This window comes from Dermacentor andersoni, chromosome 2 (genome assembly GCF_023375885.2).
Source record: "Dermacentor andersoni chromosome 2, qqDerAnde1_hic_scaffold, whole genome shotgun sequence".
In the NCBI taxonomy this organism is placed as follows: Eukaryota; Metazoa; Arthropoda; class Arachnida; order Ixodida; family Ixodidae; genus Dermacentor; species Dermacentor andersoni.
In genome coordinates, this window is record NC_092815.1 from 222,348,946 (window position 1) to 222,367,025 (window position 18,080).

General features: G+C 48.6%; 2 long non-coding RNA genes across 2 annotated transcripts; both read left to right on the forward strand.

Annotated features, from left to right (window-relative positions):
* Nucleotides 1-246: 246 nt before the first annotated feature.
* LOC129387124 (uncharacterized) lies at nucleotides 247-2,868 on the forward strand. Its single transcript, XR_008614425.2, has 3 exons — nucleotides 247-1,108; nucleotides 2,374-2,535; nucleotides 2,788-2,868. It is a non-coding gene; the product is annotated as an uncharacterized lncRNA (long non-coding RNA).
* Nucleotides 2,869-6,621: 3,753 nt separating this feature from the next.
* On the forward strand, nucleotides 6,622-9,114 carry LOC126539830 (uncharacterized). Its single transcript, XR_011892661.1, has 5 exons — nucleotides 6,622-6,694; nucleotides 6,750-6,800; nucleotides 7,132-7,185; nucleotides 8,040-8,254; nucleotides 9,061-9,114. It is a non-coding gene; the product is annotated as an uncharacterized lncRNA (long non-coding RNA).
* Nucleotides 9,115-18,080: the final 8,966 nt, after the last annotated feature.

Here is an 18,080-nt window from a genome sequence, read left to right on the forward strand (position 1 = left end):
GGTGGAGCTAGATCGCTGGAAGGCAACTGAACTTCGCTTCTTCTTACTATACGGAGGGCCTTTAGTGTTTTCTACAATCCCTTCCCACATGTATGAGAATTTTCTTACACTGCATGTGGCCATTACAATACTAGCCTCACCTAATTCAACTGCAAGTGAGGTTAGTTATGCAGGTGACTTGTTAAACATTTTTCTTCGAAACTTCATCAGCATTTATGGACAAGAGCAAGTGTCGCACAATGTGCATGGCTTAAGCCACATTGCATCTGATGTGTTGCACCTAGGTTCCCTGGATGCTTGGAGTGCATTTCCATTTGAAAACTACATGTCAAACATCAAGAGAATGATACGAAAACCTGAACATCCCCTTGAGCAGCTCTGCAATAGATTGTCAGAGCAAAGAAATGTTCCAAAAAGGAATTTGGTACCATCAGAAGGTCTATTTTCTGTAGAGCATAACTGCGGTCCATTGATTCTGCCATTCCAAGGCACACAGTTTAAAAAGGCCACATTACCTGGCAATGTTGTACTGGTAGCTGGTAAGAAGAACAGCTGCTGCACACTAAATAATGGAACAATTATTATTGTGGAGAACTTTGTGCATGACAAGTCAGGCACACCCTTTGTGATAGGAAGAGAGTTCCTCCAAAGAAGAGACTTGTATACAAAACCTTGTCAATCAAGAATGCTTGGGATTTGCATTGCATCTCAGCTTTCTGGCTTGCGGTCCTGGCCAGTTCAGAGTATACTTCAGAAATGTCTGAGAGTGTTGTTCAAGAGAGAAAATATTATTTTTCCACTTTTGCATGCTGTTGTTCCGCAATAGTTGTCATGTTGCTGTACAGATGTTGCAATTTCATTTGTCCTCATTAGTGTAATGCTTTTGGAAATAAACTAGGTTTCTTTCTTTTTTTGCAAGGTGGCCTCTACATAGTAGTGAAATTTCCTGAAGAAGATGATGCTGTTGCCATTATACATAAAAACTGGATCGATGGCAACGGCTGCATGTGGCCTCCACAAACAAAATACATAAAAAGCTTGTTAAAAGCTGGGGCCATGCCTGGAAATGGCTGGAGGAGTCTGCCTTGTGAAGTGGTTGAGGCATTTGGTAATATTTATTTTGTCCATTTTATATATGCAGGCTGCAGCCGTATTGCAATGATTGTGTACTCTTCGAACAGGTAGACTTGTGTGCTTTATTAAACATGCAAATTAACTAATTCTGCATGCAGCTTGCACTATGTTGAATTCTGTTCTGAAGCCCCACCTGTTTATGATAGAACCTATAGGTCATACCAAAGCTTCAGATCAAGCGAGTGAAAGGTGAATGTTGAGCTTGCAAATTAAATGTCGGCCACTATGTCTTCAGGGAGAACATGCTGTTATTTAAGCGTCTTGTACATACTTGTTCAGATAATTTTAATAGAAAGTCTTAAAACAAACTATTGCAGCTATAACTTAAAACTATTCCAATCTGTTTTTATTCCAAATTGGCCATTAGCCCTCTGTGATAGGTCAAAATGGCTTGGGATCTGCCCATATTGGTGTGGCGCCCACTCATATGGGCTGGACTCGAAACATTCTGACCTATCGAAGACGGCTAATGACCAATTTGGAATAAAAACATAGTGGAATAGTTTTAGGTTGTAGGGCCTTTTTGTGGACAACTGCACAAGTGAGTGCCCACACTGGTTGGGGCATGTGGTTGTACTGCGTTTAACCATAGCTGACTAAACACTTCTGTTGCTGAATAGGAGCATCTTTATTCACATAGAAAATGTTACTTCTGCCACTTTGCACCAGAAAAGTAGGCCATAGTTGATCATTGCAATAATAGTTCAGCATGGTAGTTCCATACAGCACTACACTATGTTGCTTACAGCGCAAGGAATGCCGTCACTATCTCCCGTATTCCATTGGTACCAATATGAAGAAGTTGGGGTAAATTGCTTTTATAGGTCAAAGCAGATTATTGACAATGTGGGACCACAATGAACTGCTTAGTTAGGTGAGGCTTTAACTGCAGTGATCTTGTTTTAAACGGTGCTTGTATTTTAATTCTTGCCCGCATTCAAATGAAATTTGCAAATTAATGCTGCCCATTTATTTATACTTATGCCATACTTGTCTTTCATTTTTGCCTTAATTTCCTACTCATATGAAAAATCAGTTAAGCCAGAGAGGGCATAGGTGAAATTATAGTTAATTGAGGTGTAGAAATAATGCAGTAAAGGGACATGAAAATGAACAAAAAGGTAACTGCTGCTTGTGGCAAGTAACCTTTTTGAATACATATGCAGTTTGAATACATTTAAAGTTCCAGTGATGTCCTGTATTTTTAAAGCCAGTGCGGAATAATATTGCCAATTTCAGCCAATTACGATGATGCTGTACGGGGCCTCAGAAAAGCTGAAGACAACTCAGACATCGCAAGTGCAAGTGAACGTGGCAGAGGAAAAAGGAAAAAGAAAAGAAGGCTCTACAGTGACGAAGACGAGATGCCAGTCCCGCAGCCACCACAGTCTATGCAGAAAAGTATGCATTTTTTTCAGCTATCTGTAAAGAGGTGACAAAGATGTCATGGTCTTCATATTGGAGGGTTACTAGATTTGTGAAATACTGTTTACTAGTCTGCTATGCATGACAGTCATCAGCGGTGCTCTATATTGCCAGTGGACGTATAGCCAGGGAGTGGCACACTGGGCACGTGTTGCCCCCCCCCCTCCCTTTCTCTAATCAACTGTTACACCTAGAGTGCTCAGGCAATTTTGTCATGTTCTCATGCAGGAGCAACACATGGTATTGCAGAAAGATCTGCAAGGATGGAACCGTCAAGTATTTCGACTGTTTCACAGCACTCGGCATATATTGGTATGGTTTCTTGCATGCATTTATGGTGCATAAATGAAGTTGTCAGTTTTATAATGTAGTTTAAACATCTGATTGTTTAACTCAAAAGAAGCTGCTGATTGCATTGCCACAATTTTTGGTAATTGCAACTAAATCTGGTAATTTTTGCATCACTTGTTTTGCTATGTAGGTGCAATATGTGATGTGCAGGCCATCGAACCACATTTCAGTTTTACTTGTTGCTTGAAAGAGTTGTGGCATGTCATTTGCTCATTTGCTGCATGTTCGTATTTGTTATTATGTAACATTTGCATTGACAATTGTCATCACAGAGAGCTTGTATCACAGCACGTAGCAAATTTTAACATCGCTGGCTGCAGGGATGTCAAGCCCATTAACGTTTATGTAGCTGTCTGTGCACCTAACGGGTCTAAATATTGAACCTGAAACATTAGTATTACAAAATGTTTTTATACTATTAACAAGTACCGCTGTTATGATTGCAACGAGCAGAATTCTTTCCAAGTTATACTTTATGTTCTTGTGCAGAAAGAATGCATGGTACTGCAAAGCGGTCTGGAAAGGAGTCACTGCACTCGTGGAACGTTCCACAGTGCTCTGCATATAATGGTAAGACCACTAGCTTGTGTTGGGTTAGCTTGTGTTTCAGCACACTGAAAGATAACCTTTTTGATCTGCTTGAACGATACGTGCTGTCATGGGTGTTGACGAAACGTCGCACCAAAAGCAAGCCATGGTTTACAAAAGAGGTGCGCAGATGCGTTGAAGAGAGACATCTATATGCATGCCTAAAAAGAAAATAATTGCAAGAATCAGTTCAGAAATATTACAAAAGATATGAATAGCTTGGTTCAAAAAGTCAAATTTGCCTACTTCTAGTCCTTTGGTCACCCTAAAGGATTTTGGCAGTATATATTTTAAAAATAGGAAGGGTGGGTTGTCCGTCCCACCACTTCATCATGACGGAATTATTGTTCACTATAGTCTGGAGAAAGTGAAGTGCCTTAAGGCGCTTTTCAGCTTGGTATTTTCTACTGCTGAAAGCAACATTTGCCCGGCCGACTATTGCCCTGACTTTATCAGTACCAAACCCATGGCCGCTGTTCTATTTGAAGAGCGAGGAATCGTGTCATTCTTAGGAATGCTTGAAAGAAAACAGTGCTACTACACCAGACAGTTTACCCACGATCCTGCTCTTTTCTTGTGCTTTTTCTTTGTCAAAGTAGCTGCAGATTTTCTTCACCAAGTCATTATAAGACTGATTTTTACCTGATGAATGAAAACTTGCAAACGTTGTGCCTATCTTAAATCAGGACTTTTAAATATTGTTTCAAATTATTGACCAGTGTCTTTGACCAGTGTGACATGTAAAGTTTTTGAGCAGAAGTTTTATACTAATATGAGTCATCTTAGTGCATGCTCATTGTTAAATACCCATCAGCATGGTTTTCGCAGCGGTTACTCGTGTGTCACCCAGATTACAGAATTCGTTCATCACTTAACGAGTGCACGGGATATAGGACACTCTGTTGACTGTATATTTCTTGACATCTGAAAAGCATTTCATGTTGTGTCACATTCGTTATTAATAGAAAAATTATCTTGGTACAACATAAATGAGAATGTGTCTGTTTACATATTTTGAGAAGCCAACAAACAAAGACTCCAAGGACAACATAGGGATAGGGAAATTATTTGTATGCACTAATTGAATTAAAGAAATGATAAATTACTGGCAATGAAGGTGGATGAAAAAACAACTTGCCACAGGTGGGGAATGATGCGTCTTCGTGTTACGCATGCGATGCTCTAGCCAATTGAGCTACCGCGGTGCCATTTCCCCATCCACTTTCTTGGGTATTTGTTTTACTACAAGTAACCTTGGGAGTGTTAGCAAGTGCTACCACTCGCAAACCTTAGCGGCTGATTGGAACATCCTTTCTGCCGCAGGCGTCACGAGTACGTGATTTTTTTGGTTGAAGGCAACTGGTCAATAAACCCACGCGTGCTTCCTGAAGGCATCAATGTTGCCAGATTCGAGACCCTCAACAAGGGTCTGGAATCCGGCAACATCGATACTTTCAGGTAGCATGCATGGGTTTATTGACCACTTGAGGGTCTCGAATCTGGCAAGATTGGTGCCTTCAGGTAGCATGTGGGGGTTTATTGACCAGTTGCCTTCGCCCAAAAAGATCACGTACTCGTGACGCCTGCAGCAGAGAGGATGTTCCACATCCGCTGACAAGGTTTGTGAGTGGCGGCGCTAGCTAACACTCCCAAGGTAAATACCCAAGAAAGTGGATGGGGAAACGGCACTGCGGTAACTCCATTGGTTAGAGCGTCGCACCCATAATCCGAAGACATGGGATCGTTCCCCACCTGTGGCAAGTTGTTTTTTCATCCACCTTCATTTCCGTTAATTAATGATTTCTTTAATTCCATTAGTAACTACAAGTAATTTCCCCCATGTTTTCCTTGGTGTCTTTGTTTGTAGGCTTCTCGTGATTATCGGGGCCCCTCAGTTAATCCCCTTCTCGTTGTTTACATATTTTGACACTTTTCATAAATGAATACAACCTACAAACTTTTACCACATGTTCTGGCATTTAGTTATAAATTACAAGCAATTACAATTAAGAATTGTGAATTGCATAAAATTAAATTAAGAATTACAAGCAATTGGACCCAGCTGAAGTGATGCCTTGTGTTCTTGTGCAGAAAGAATCCATGGTAGTCCTGAGTGTTCTGCAAGGGAGCCACTGCAGCGGAGCTTTCCACGGCGTCCTGAATGTGATGGTAAGACCTCTAGTTTGTCTTAAAGTGGCTGAACAAAGTTTAACCTTGCATATTCTGTATAATTATTTTTAAAGTCTTTGTCCATCATCGACTAATACATATTGTGTTGCTGATTTAACTGACAAAATCAAAAATCACCACAAAGCAAAACAAGTTATGTATCATGCAGGTGCCAATGGGGCAAATCTTTAAATCTTTGTTGGATATCTCAGAATTTGCATTTACTCAAAAACCCACAAGCATCTTTTCACAAGGGGCCAGCTGCACAAAAATTTAATATGATGGCTGCATGGATTCGGTGTAGTCTGAGTGGTCACCCGAAAGTTGCTACTTATGCTACCGTATGCTCACTGTCTGTGTACATATTTCAACACTTTGAGTAAACGAATACAACCTACATACTCTCACTACATGTTCTCACATTTAATGGCAGGTTTTCTTTGCTACAAGCAGTGGGGTGTAGCTGACTGAGCCATTTATATTGAGTTTGCAAAATTGCTCATTATGAGTCCAACGCTAAATGCACGTTACATTGCAGAAAACAGCAGTTTAAGTTGCATCTCAATGCCATGTGGAGAAGGTAGATTTGAATTTGTAGACTGTTCAAAAATGCACACATTTTGTCAATGTGATAATTTTATTCGAAACTGCAGTGTATTGCTTCTATTTTGGTGACATTGCAGACAACGCTCAGAGTGACTTGCCAGGCTTGTGGCCGTGTGTTAACCGAACGGCGACACCAAGCTCAGGTAAGGTATGCATGGCTATCGAAATCAGCTCCAATACTATATTTGTGCTGTTTTTTTTTTGAAGGCCATTACGACTGTAGGAGCCAGCCATTTGAGCATGAACATTTAGGTAGGTTGAGTGCATCATGTTCTAGTACCATGGCATGCCAATTTATTCCCTTTGTTGCATCGACACTTGTCTTTGCAAATAGGGTTGGAGAGACGCCAGAAAACTAGCACCCATGCCTGCTCGCCTCTTACAGTTGCCTCTCAGCCAAGAAATGACTTCTCACGATCAGGTAAGACTATGTATATTGATTGCACTGCTGTTACTTATCTTGCCATAACTTGCAGGATCATATGGGCTGAGCAGGGCTTCATTTCCCACTGCTGATGTACTGTCTAGTAAGTGCATGTTACTTTTAGTTGATACTAAGTGATAATTTGAATGCTAAGTTTGGCCATGCTCTGTCATACAACAGGGCATGACTATTGCATGACTATTGCAGTATTGCTTTCTGGTACAGCAGAGAGTAGATTCCGTTGCAATTTAATTAGGCAATACTGCTGAATGAGCTTGCAAAATGTGATTACATTCATAATGCAACCTCAACGTCCGCATGCTATGCAACTGCAAACTTGTGAACTAGAAAACCTTGTTTTGCTATTGATGGACATTTCATTGGCAAAGAACCTTGTGCGGGAAATTCACTCTCAATGGCTAAATAACTTGCAGCACCTACCTCAAGGCCCACAAGCAGGTCGGTTTCAACCATAAATGGGCCATCTGGTAAGCAAAAAACTACATTCTATTAGACTGGTGTTCTAATTTGAGATGCTTTCTAGTGCTACGTATTCTGCCTGTGCATAATGCATGCCTGGATTCCTTGGGCTTTTTTTAACATAATGGTTAGCATCCAAAATCACAGTTGAGTGTGACACCCTGGACAAAATTTAAGATCAAAAATAACGTACAGCGCGAAGGACAAGGACTGCGAGAGACGACATACACAGCGCTGTATATGTCGTCTCTTGCAGTCCCTGTCCTTCGCGCTGTACATTATTTTTGATCATGAATTATCAACTAGCCCAAGCAACCACCCTAAAATTGAAGACTTTTGTGCGCATGGATTTTTGCTGTCAATGTGAAATAGACAAGAAACTACGAGTGTGCATCATCCGAGTTTTCATTGTCAGCTTGCCTTGTCTACTACAGGTGGATGGCCTCCACCTTCCATCTCAAATTGGCTGTATGCTTATCTGCCAAACCTAACCTATGCCTGCAGATTTCTTGATCTCATCACTCTGTCTGCATAATTCTCTGCTGCCCTCAACTGCCTACTCTTCCCTTTATATATCACCATTCATCTGGTCTACCATTACATACATGAGACAACCTTTCCAGTTTCACTTCCCTTTATTCTAAACTAGAATGTCATTTGCCTACCTTCTGCATTTACATGTAAATTTTTTGTTTCATTGCTAATTGCACGATTGCCTTTTTTGTCAATTTTCTTAGTTACCCAAGTTCTAGCTCCATGGGCTAGTGCTAGCAGAAAACAATGATTACATACATTTCTTTTCGAATATGTCAGTAAGCTGCAGATTTTTATTACATTGTTATTGTTACCTCAATCTTTGTAGATTTTGAACACCAGGTCTTCAAGATCTTGCAAACAATTTTAATGAGGGTTGAGCACCAAGGGCGCCAACTTGATGCCATTGCACAACAGCTATGCAGTGGCCCTTTGACAGTTGGGCCCGCAAAGGATGTGGTCCCAAAACCATTCGAGGACATCGAGGCATTTGAAGAATTTGATGCCGAGATATCAACAAATGAAGGAACAAGGACACGCCTGGTCTGATATTTTTTCTTCTCTTTACCTCCTCTATCAAATGTACTTGCATATATGAAACTGACATTCCAGTGCACGTTTTACAGGAATAGTGGTGCAGAGCAAAACATAACACTGACACTAGGAGGCACATAAAAAGGACAACACACTGCGCTACAAGCAACAGTGATTATTCTCAAAACCAGACTGCTTCTATACCATCAGCCTCAAGCAGACATAGATCATGTGGAAGCACTGAGACATGCGCTATGAAAATCACACCATCGAAATTGTCATTGCTTACGCAGGAAAGCTAACTCCTTGGGAAATAACGCTATTGATGGCTTGTTAATGCAAAATTCACCAAGTATGTCGATATGCTCTGCCTCAACAATCAATAAGGTGACCTCTTTATATCGAGCAACAATGATGGCGAAAACATGATTATTGTTGGCCAGATTGCCGAGTCCGAGCATATCGACGCACTTAGTGAATTTTGCATTAGCAAGCCATCAATAGTGTTGTTTCGCAAGGAGTTAGACTTCCTGCATAAGCGGTGACAATTTGTTCTGGTAGATTATCGTGGGTCGTGAATATGGTTCGACAGTGCGACTTTCATAGTGCATGTCTCAGTGCTTCCACGTGATCTATGTCTGCTTGCCACTGATGGTATATAAGCGGTCTGGTTTTGAGAATAGGTTGTTGCTAGAGCACTGTGTGTTATCCTTTTATGTGCCTCCTAGTGTCCATGTTACATTTAGCGCTACATCAAAAGTATTCCTGATGATTCACCAACAAGCCCCCTTCCCGTCACTACCCATGTTTTACAGATGCAGCAATTTCATGGTCTTGGAGGCAGCAGCATAGGACCCGCAACACAGCGCATTTTAGGAATTTTGCTAAGCCAAAAAGTGGCGGTGCAGTACAGTTGGCTTGGCAAAAAAGGAAAGAAAAGTTTTTCTGCATTGCAAGTGGCTGACACAATCAAAGTAAGGCATTGGCTGCCTGAATGTTTATATTGTCGGTAAAAAGAAACTTGGTAGAATAGTTTCCTTTCTCGCTTTCAAAAGTCAAACTTGTATGGGTATGCATACTTCGTAAATGTCAAGCTGAGGAGTGTTAAACCAGCTGAGCCAAGTACTATTGTACTTGGGCAAGCTAAGATGGCTAATATGTACTTTCCTGTTGTTTCTGGATACTGTTAATGTTTTGCTTTGAGCTTGTATATGTACAATGTTGTATAAGTAATCTCCAGTGGATCTTTCAGGGGCTGTAATGCAAAATTTTCCCACATCAAAAAGAAATGATGTCGAGAGTATAATAAAGGTGTGGCTGCGCCACTCTGGCGAAAAACTTCGAAAACAGCAGGCCAAGGCTGCCACATCTGAAAGTGAGTTTGGTATTTAGACTATCGTGAAAAATACTCAAAACATTATTATCCTACATGAATACTTAACATTTGAAGGCGAGTGTTTTCGTGCTTATGGGTTTGATCCCCATATGACAATTTGGATGCTGTCTGGCACCCAACATAGCTGCATGGGCTGCCTGTTTGAGAAGTTGCACTTTGCTGTACTTGCAATATTTATATTCTTGTAGAACCATTGTCATTATCAGTGCTCATCATCACAGTATACATTTTCTTCTAGGCTCACTGGATGTGAACTCGGATTTCTCTGATTAAATGCCTGAAAATTCAAGATTTCAAGAAGAGTCAATTTGCTCAAGATTTATTGCTGGCCTTGGCAGGTGCCACCAGTCTATAATAAACTCTAGTCATTGGGAAACTGGTTATATTTGTGTTTGCTTTAGCAGGTGCCATGACTATCACCCGTATGCATTGCCTGCTACAGATACTTTTTAGAACCAGGTAGATTCATTTTCGTTGGTACAGAAAAATTACATTTTCTTGCAGCTAGAATTTCATCCATGATGCAAAAGGCAGAATTGACATTATCTGGGCAAGGTGCTCATGGCACCTTCAATATTGAGTTTCGTGCGATAGATGAAGTAGCCAATTCAATTTACAACCACACGTCAGGCAATTAAGCAGCACCAAACCTTACTGTGCATGTGTGTTGAAAACTAGCTGATCATGGCAAGAGCATGTGCTACTTTTGTCACGTAATGCCCTCTCAGCATTGGCTGTTTAATATGTGTAAATTAGCCTTGTATATTACCCAGCAAGCCGAGGCACCAAGGCATTCCATTCATTATGATCAACTTCTGGACGCAGCAATATGTGCAGCCCATAAGCATGCCTTAGTGTTATGCTCTGTTAAAAGCTAAACGACGTTATTGAATGCAAAAATTCTGCATTCAAGGAAGCCTACAGTGCACCCTAATAAGTCCTCGAAACATCCTAGAAAAATCCTTGTGGGCTATCTGAGGATGTTCCGAGGATGTGCCGAGGTCGGACATGAGGACCTTTCTAGGCCTTTGCAAGGACCAGTAGAGGATGTACTCAGGACGTTGCAATGTCCTTGAGGGGACGTACTGAGGACATACTCAGGACGTCAGTGCGTTGTCTGGGGAGATGCGTCGCATAACACTCGGAGTGCGATATATCGGTGCGCGCTCTTGCTGCAGCACTAGAAAAGGGCTGTATTGACTTGATTTGCATAGGCAGTCTCCTGGAGCTTACGCCGGTCGCAATAAAGACTTTTCAGAAGCTGAGACGCGTCGCATAACACTTGGGGTGCAATATATCGCTGCGCGCTCTTGCTGCAACGCTAGAAAAGGGCTGTATTGACTTGCTTTGCACAGGCAGTTTCCTGGAGCTCACACCGGTCGCAATAAAGACTTTTCAGAAACCCAGACGCATCACAAAACACTAGAGGTGCGATATATCGCTGCGTGCTCTCGCTGCAAATGTAGAATAGGGCTGCATCGCCTTGCTTTACACAAGCAGTCTCCTGGAGCTTACACCGGTCGCAATAAAGACTTTTCTGAAGCTGAGACGCCTCGCATAACACTCGGGGTGCGATATATCGCGACGCGCTCTTGCTCCAGCGCTAGAAAAGGGCTGCATCGCCTTGCTTTGCACAAGCAGTCTTCTGGAGCTTACACCGGTCGCTATAAAGACTTTTCTGAAACTGAGACGTATCGTATTACACTCGGGGCACGATATACCACTGCGCTCTCTCGCTGTAGCGGAAGAAAAGGGCTGCATCGCCTTGCTTTGCACAGGCACTCTCCTGAGGATTACGCTGCTCGCAATACACTTCTCGGAAACTGAAACGCGTCGCATAACACTCGGGGCGCGATATATCGCTGCGCGCTCTTCCTGCAGCGCTAGAAAAGGGCTGCATCGCCTTGCTTTGCACACGCAGTCTCCTGGAGCTTACACCGGTCGCAAAAAAGACTTTTCTGAAACTGAGACGTGTCGCATTACACTTGGCGCCCGATATCTCGCTGCGCGCTTTTGCTACAGAGGAAGAAAAGGGCTGCATCGCCTTGCTTTGCACAGGCTGTCTCCTGAGGATTACGCTGCTCGCAATACACTTTTCGGAAACTGAGACGCGTCGCATAACAGTCGGAGTGCGATATATCGGTGCGCGCTTTTGCTGCAGCGCTAGAAAAGAGTAGCATCGCGTTGCTTTGCACAGGCAGTCTCCTGGAGCTCACACCGGTCGCAATAAAAACTTTTCTGAAACTGAGACGTGTCGCATTACACTCGGGGCACGATATATCGCTTCGCGCTTTTGCTACAGAGGAAGAAAAGGGCTGCATCGCCTTGCTTTGCACAGGCTGTCTCCTGAGGATTACGCTGCTCGCAATACACTTTTGGGAAACTGAGACGCGTCGCATAACACTCGGAGTGCGATATATCGGTGCGCGCTCCTGCTGCAGCGCTTGAAAAGGGCTGTATTGACTTGCTTTGCACAGGCAGTCTCCTGGAGCTTACGCCGGTTGCAATAAAGACTTTTCAGAAGCTGAGACGCGTCGCATAAAACTTGGGGAGCGATATATCGCTGCGCGCTCATGCTGCAGCGCTAGAAAAGAACTGTATTGACTTGCTTTGCAAAGGCAGTCTCCTGGAGCTCACACCGGTCGCAATAAAGACTTTTCGGAAACTGAGACGTGTCGCATTACACTCGGGTAGCGATATATCGCTGCGCGCTCTCGCTGCAGCGGTAGAAAACGGCAGCATCGGAGTTCGAACAGGCGGGCTGCAACGGGAACGAACGTGGCAGCCGTAGTTGCATTTTAGGCCGCTTAGTTGCACCGAACGGCGCTAGCTCTCGGGGACGGGACGCGTCGGTTTCCACGGGCGACGGCGTTCGAACAGGCGGGCTGCTATGGGAGCGAACGCGACAGCCGTTGTTGCATTCTCTGCCGCTTGGCTGGGCCGAACGGCGTTAGCTCTCGGGGACGGGACGCGTCGCTTTCGACGGGCGACGACATTCGAACAGGCGGGCTCGTATGGGAGCGAACGTGGCAGCCGTAGTTGCATTTTTGGCCGCGTGGCTGGGCCGAACGGCGCTAGCTCTCGGGGACGAGACCGTCGGCTTCCACGGGCGACGGCGTTCAAACAGGCGGGCTGCTATGGGAGTGAACATGACAGCCGTAGTTGCATTCTCGGCCGATTGGCTAGATAGAATGGCGCTAGCTCTCGGGGACGACGCGTCGGATTCCACGGGCGACGGCGTTCGAACAGGCGGGCTGCTATGGGAGCGAACGTGAGAGCCGTAGTTACATTCTCGGCCGATTGGCTGGACCGAACGGCACTAGCGCTCCATAACGCAACGCGTCGGTTTCCAGGGGCGACGGCGTTCGAATAGGCGGGCTGCTATGGGAGCGATCGTGACAGACGTAGTTCCATTCTCGGCCGATTGGCTGGACCGAACGGCGCTAGCTCTCGGGGAAGGGACGCGTCGGTTTCCACGGGCGACAGCGTTCGAACAGGCGGGCTGCTATTGTAGCGAACGTTATAGCCGTAGTTACATTCTCGGCCCATTGGCTGGACCGAACGGCGCTAGCTCTCGGAGACGACGCGTCGGCTTCCACTGGCGACGGGAGCGAGCGTGCCAGTCGTAGATGCATTCTCGGCCGCTTGGCTGGGCCGAACGGCGCTAGCTCTCGGGGACGGAATGCGTCGGTTTCCACGGGGGACGGCGTTCGAACAGGCGGGCTGCTATGGGAGCGATCGTTAGAGCCGCAGTTGCATTCTCTGCCGCTTGGCTTGGCCGAATGCCACTAGCTATCGGGGACGTGATGCGTCGGTTTCCACGGGCGACGGCGTTCGAACAGCCGGGTTGCTATTGGAGCGAACGCGTCAGACGTAGTTGCATTCTCTACCGCTTGGCTGGGCCGAATGGCGCTATCTCTCGGGGAAGGGACGCGCCGTTTTCTACGAGCGACGTCGTTACAAAAGGCGGGCTGCTAAGAGAGCGAACGCGACAGCCATAGTTGCATTCTCGGTCGATTGACTCGACCGAACGGCGCTAGCTCTCGGGGACGACGCGTCGGTTTCCACGGGCGACGGCGTTCGAACAGGCGGGCTGCTATGGGAGTGAACGTAACAGCCGTAGTTCCATTGTCGGCCGATTGGCTGGACCGAACGGTGCTATCTCTCGGAGACGGGACGCGTGGGTTTCCACTGGCGACGGCGTTCCAACAGGCGGGCTGTTTTGGGAGTGAACGTGACAGCCGTGGTTACATTCTTGACCGCTTGGCTTGACCGAACGGCGCTAGCTCTCGGGGACGACGCGTCGGTTTCCACGGGCGACGGCATTCGAACAGGCGCGCTGCTATGGGAGCGAACGTGACAGCCGTAGTTCCATTCTCTGCCGATTGGCTGGACCGAACGGCGCTAGCTCTCGGAGACGACGCGTCGGCTTCCACTGGCGACGGCGATCGAACAGGCGGACTGCTATGGGAGCGAGTGTGACAGCCGTAGTTACATTCTTGACCGCTTGGCTGGACCGAACGGCACTAATTCTCGGGGACGACGCATCGGTTTCCACGGATGACGGCTTTCGAACAGGCGGGCGGTTTGAGAGCGAGCGCGACAGCCGTAGTTGCAGTCTCGGCCGATTGGCTGGACCGAACGGCGGTAACTCTCGGGGAGGACGCGTCGGTTTCCACGGGCGACGGCGTTCGAACAGGCGGGCTGCTATGGGAGCGAACGTGACAGCCGTAGTTACATTCTTGACCGCTTGGCTGGGCCGAACGGCGCTAGCTCTCGGAGACGGGACGCGTCGGTTTCCATTGGCGACGGCGTTCGAACAGGCGGGCTGCTATGGGAGCGAACGTGACAGCCGTATTTCCATTCTCGGCCGATTGGCTGGACCGAACGGCGGAGCTCTCGGGGACGGGACGCGTTGGTTTCCACGGGCGACGGTGTTCTAACTGGCGGGCTCCTGTGGGAGCGAGCGTGACAGCCGTAGTTGCATTCTCGGCCGCTTGGCGGGGCCGAACGGCGCTATCTTTCGGAGACGGGACGCGTCGGTTTCCTCTGGCGAAGGCGTTCGAACAGATGGGCTGCTATGGGAGCGAACCTGACAGCCGTAGTTGCATGCTGGGCCGATTGGCTTGACCGAACGGCGCTAGTTCTCGGGGACGGGATGCGTCGGTTTCCACGGGCGAAGGCGTTCGAACAGGCGGGCTGCTATGGGAGTGAACGTGACAGCCGTAGTTCCATTGTCGGCCGATAGGCTGGACCGAACGGCGTTATCTCTCGGAGACGGGACGCGTCGGTTTTAACTGGCGACGGCGTTCGAACAGGCGGACTGCTATGGGAGCGAGCGTGCCAGCCGTAGTTGCATTCTCGGCCGATTGGCTGGACCGAACGGCGCTAACTCTCGGGGACGACGCGTCGGTTTCCACGGGCGAAGGCGTTCGAACAGGCGGGCTGCTATGGGAGCGAACCTGACAGCCGTAGTTACATTGTTGACCGCTTGGCTGGACCGATCGGCGCTAGCTCTCGGGGACGACGCATCGGTTTCCACGGGTGACGGCTTTCGAACAGGCGGGTTGCTATGAGAGCGAGCGTGACAGCTGTAGTTGCTCGGCCGATTGGCTAGACCAAACGGCGCTAGTTCTCGGGGACATGACGCGTCGGTTTCCACAAGCGACGGCGTTCGAAAAGGCGGGCTGCTATGGCAGCGATCGTGACAGCCATAGTTACATTCTTGAGCGCTTGGCTAGACCGAACGGCACTAGCTTTTGGGGACGACGCATCGGTTTCCACGGGTGATGGTGTTCGAACAGGCGGCCTGCTATGGGAGTGAACGTGACAGCCATAGTTCCATTCTCGGCCGATTGGCTGGACGGAACGGCGCTTGCTCGCGGGGATGACGCATCGGTTTCCACGGGTGACGGCGTTCGAACAGGCGGGCTGTTATGGGAGTGAACGTGACAGCCGTAGTTCAATTGTCGGCCGATTAGCTGGACCGAACGGCGCTATCTCTCGGAGACGGGACGCGTCGGTTTTAACTGACGACGGCGTTCGAACAGGCGGACTGCTATGGGAGCGAGCGTGCAAGCCGTAGTTGCATTCTCGGCCGATTGGCTGAACCGAACGGCGCTAACTCTCGGGGACGACGCGTCGGTTTCCACGGGCGAAGGCGTTCGAACAGGCGGGCTGCTATGGGAGCGAACGTGACAGCCGTAGTTACATTGTTGACCGCTTGGCTGGACCGAACGGCGCTAGCTCTCGGGGACGACGCATCGGTTTCCACGGGTGACGGCTTTCGAACAGGTGGGCTGCTATGAGAGCGAGCGTGACAGCTGTAGTTGCATTCTCGGCCGATTGGCTAGACCAAACGGCGCTAGTTCTCGGGGACATGACGCGTCGGTTTCCACGGGCGACGGCGTTCGAACAGGCGGGCTGCTATGGGAGCGATCGTGAGAGCCATAGTTAAATTCTTGACCGCTTGGCTGGACCGAACGGCACTAGCTTTCGGGGACGACGCATTGGTTTTTACGGGTGACGGCGTTCGAACAGGCGGCCTGGTATGGGAGTGAACGTGACAGCCGTAGTTCCATTCTCGACCGATTGGCTGGACGGAACGGCGCTAGCTCTCGGGTACGGGACGCGTCGGTTTCCACGAGCGACGGCGTTCGAACAGGTGGGCTGCTATGGGAGCGAACGTGATAGCCGTAGTTACATTTTCGGCCCATTGGCTGGACCGAACGACGCTAGCTCTCGGAGACGCGACGCGTCGGTTCCACTGGCGACGGCGTTGGAACAGGCGGACTGCTATGGGAGCGAGCGTGACAGCCGTAGTTGCATTCTCGGCCGATTGGCTAGACCGAACGGCGCTAGTTCTCGGGGCGGGACGCGTCGGTTTCCACGGGCGACGGCGTTCGAACAGGCGGCCTGCTATGGGAGCGATCGTGACAGCCATAGTTACATTCTTGACCGCTTGGCTGGACCGAACGGTACTAGCTTTTGGGGACGACGCATCGGTTTCCACGGGTGACGGCGTTCGAACAGGCGGCCTGCTATGGGAGTGAACGTGACAGCCGTAGTTCCATACTCGGCCGATTGGCTAGACGGAACGGCGCTAGCTCACGGGGATGACGCATCGGTTTCCACGGGTGACGGCGTTTGAACAGGCGGGCTGCTATTGGAGTGAACGTGACAGCCGTAGTTCCAATATCGGCCGATTGGCTGGACCGAACGGCGCTATCCCTCGGAGACGGGACGCGTCGGTTTCCACTGGCGATGGCATTCGAACAGGCGGGCTGCTATGGGAGTGAACGTGACAGCCGTAGTTACATTCTCGGCCGATTGGCTGGACCGAACGGCGCTAGCTCTCGGCGACGACGAGTCGGTTTCCACGGCCGAAGGCGTTCGAACAGGTGGGCTGCTATGGGAGCGAACGTGGCAGCCGTAGTTGCATTTTCGGCCGCATGGCTGGAACGAACGGCGGTAGCTCTCGGGGACGACGCGTCGATTTCCACAGGCGAAGGCGTTCGAACAGGCGGGCTGCTATGGGAGCGAACCTGGCAGCCGTAGTTACATTCTTGACCCCTTGGCTCGACCGAACGGCGCTAGCTAGCGGCGGATGACGCATCGGTTTCCACGGGTGACGGCGTTCGAACAGGCGGGCTTCTATGGGAGTGAACTTGACAGCCGTAGTTCCATTGTCGGCCGTTTGGCTGGACCGAACGGCGCTATCTCTCGGAGACGGGACGTGTCGGTTTTAACTGGCGACGGCGTTCGAACAGGCGGACTGCTATGGGAGCGAGCGTGCCAGCCGTAGTTGCATTCTCGGCCGATTGGCTGGACCGAACGGCGCTAACTCTCGGGGACGACGCGTCGGTTTCCACGGGCGAAGGCGTTCGAACAGGCGGGCTGCTATGGGAGCGAACCTGACAGCCGTAGTTACATTGTTGACCGCTTGGCTGGACCGAACGGCGCTAGCTCTCGTGGACGACGCATCGGTTTCCACGGGTGACGGCTTTCGAACAAGTGGGATGCTATGGGAGCGAGCGAGCGAACGGCAGTAGCTTTCGGGGACGACGCATCGGTTTCCACGGTTGACGGCGTTCGAACAGGCGGCCTCCTATGGGAGTGAACGTTCCAGCCATAGTTACATTCTTGACTGCTTGGCTGGACCGAACGGCACTAGCTTTCGGGGACGACGCATCGGTTTCCACGGGTGACGGCGTTCGAACAGGCGGCCTGCTATGGGAGTGAACGTGACAGCCGTAGTTCCATTCTCGGCCGATTGGCTGGACGGAACGGCGCTAGCTCTCGGGTACGGGACGCGTCGGTATCCATGGGCGACGGCGTTCGAACACGTGGGCTGCTATGGGAGCGAATGTGATAGCCGTAGTTACATTCTCGGCCCATTGGCTGGACCGAACGGCGCTAGCTCTCGGAGACGCGACGCGT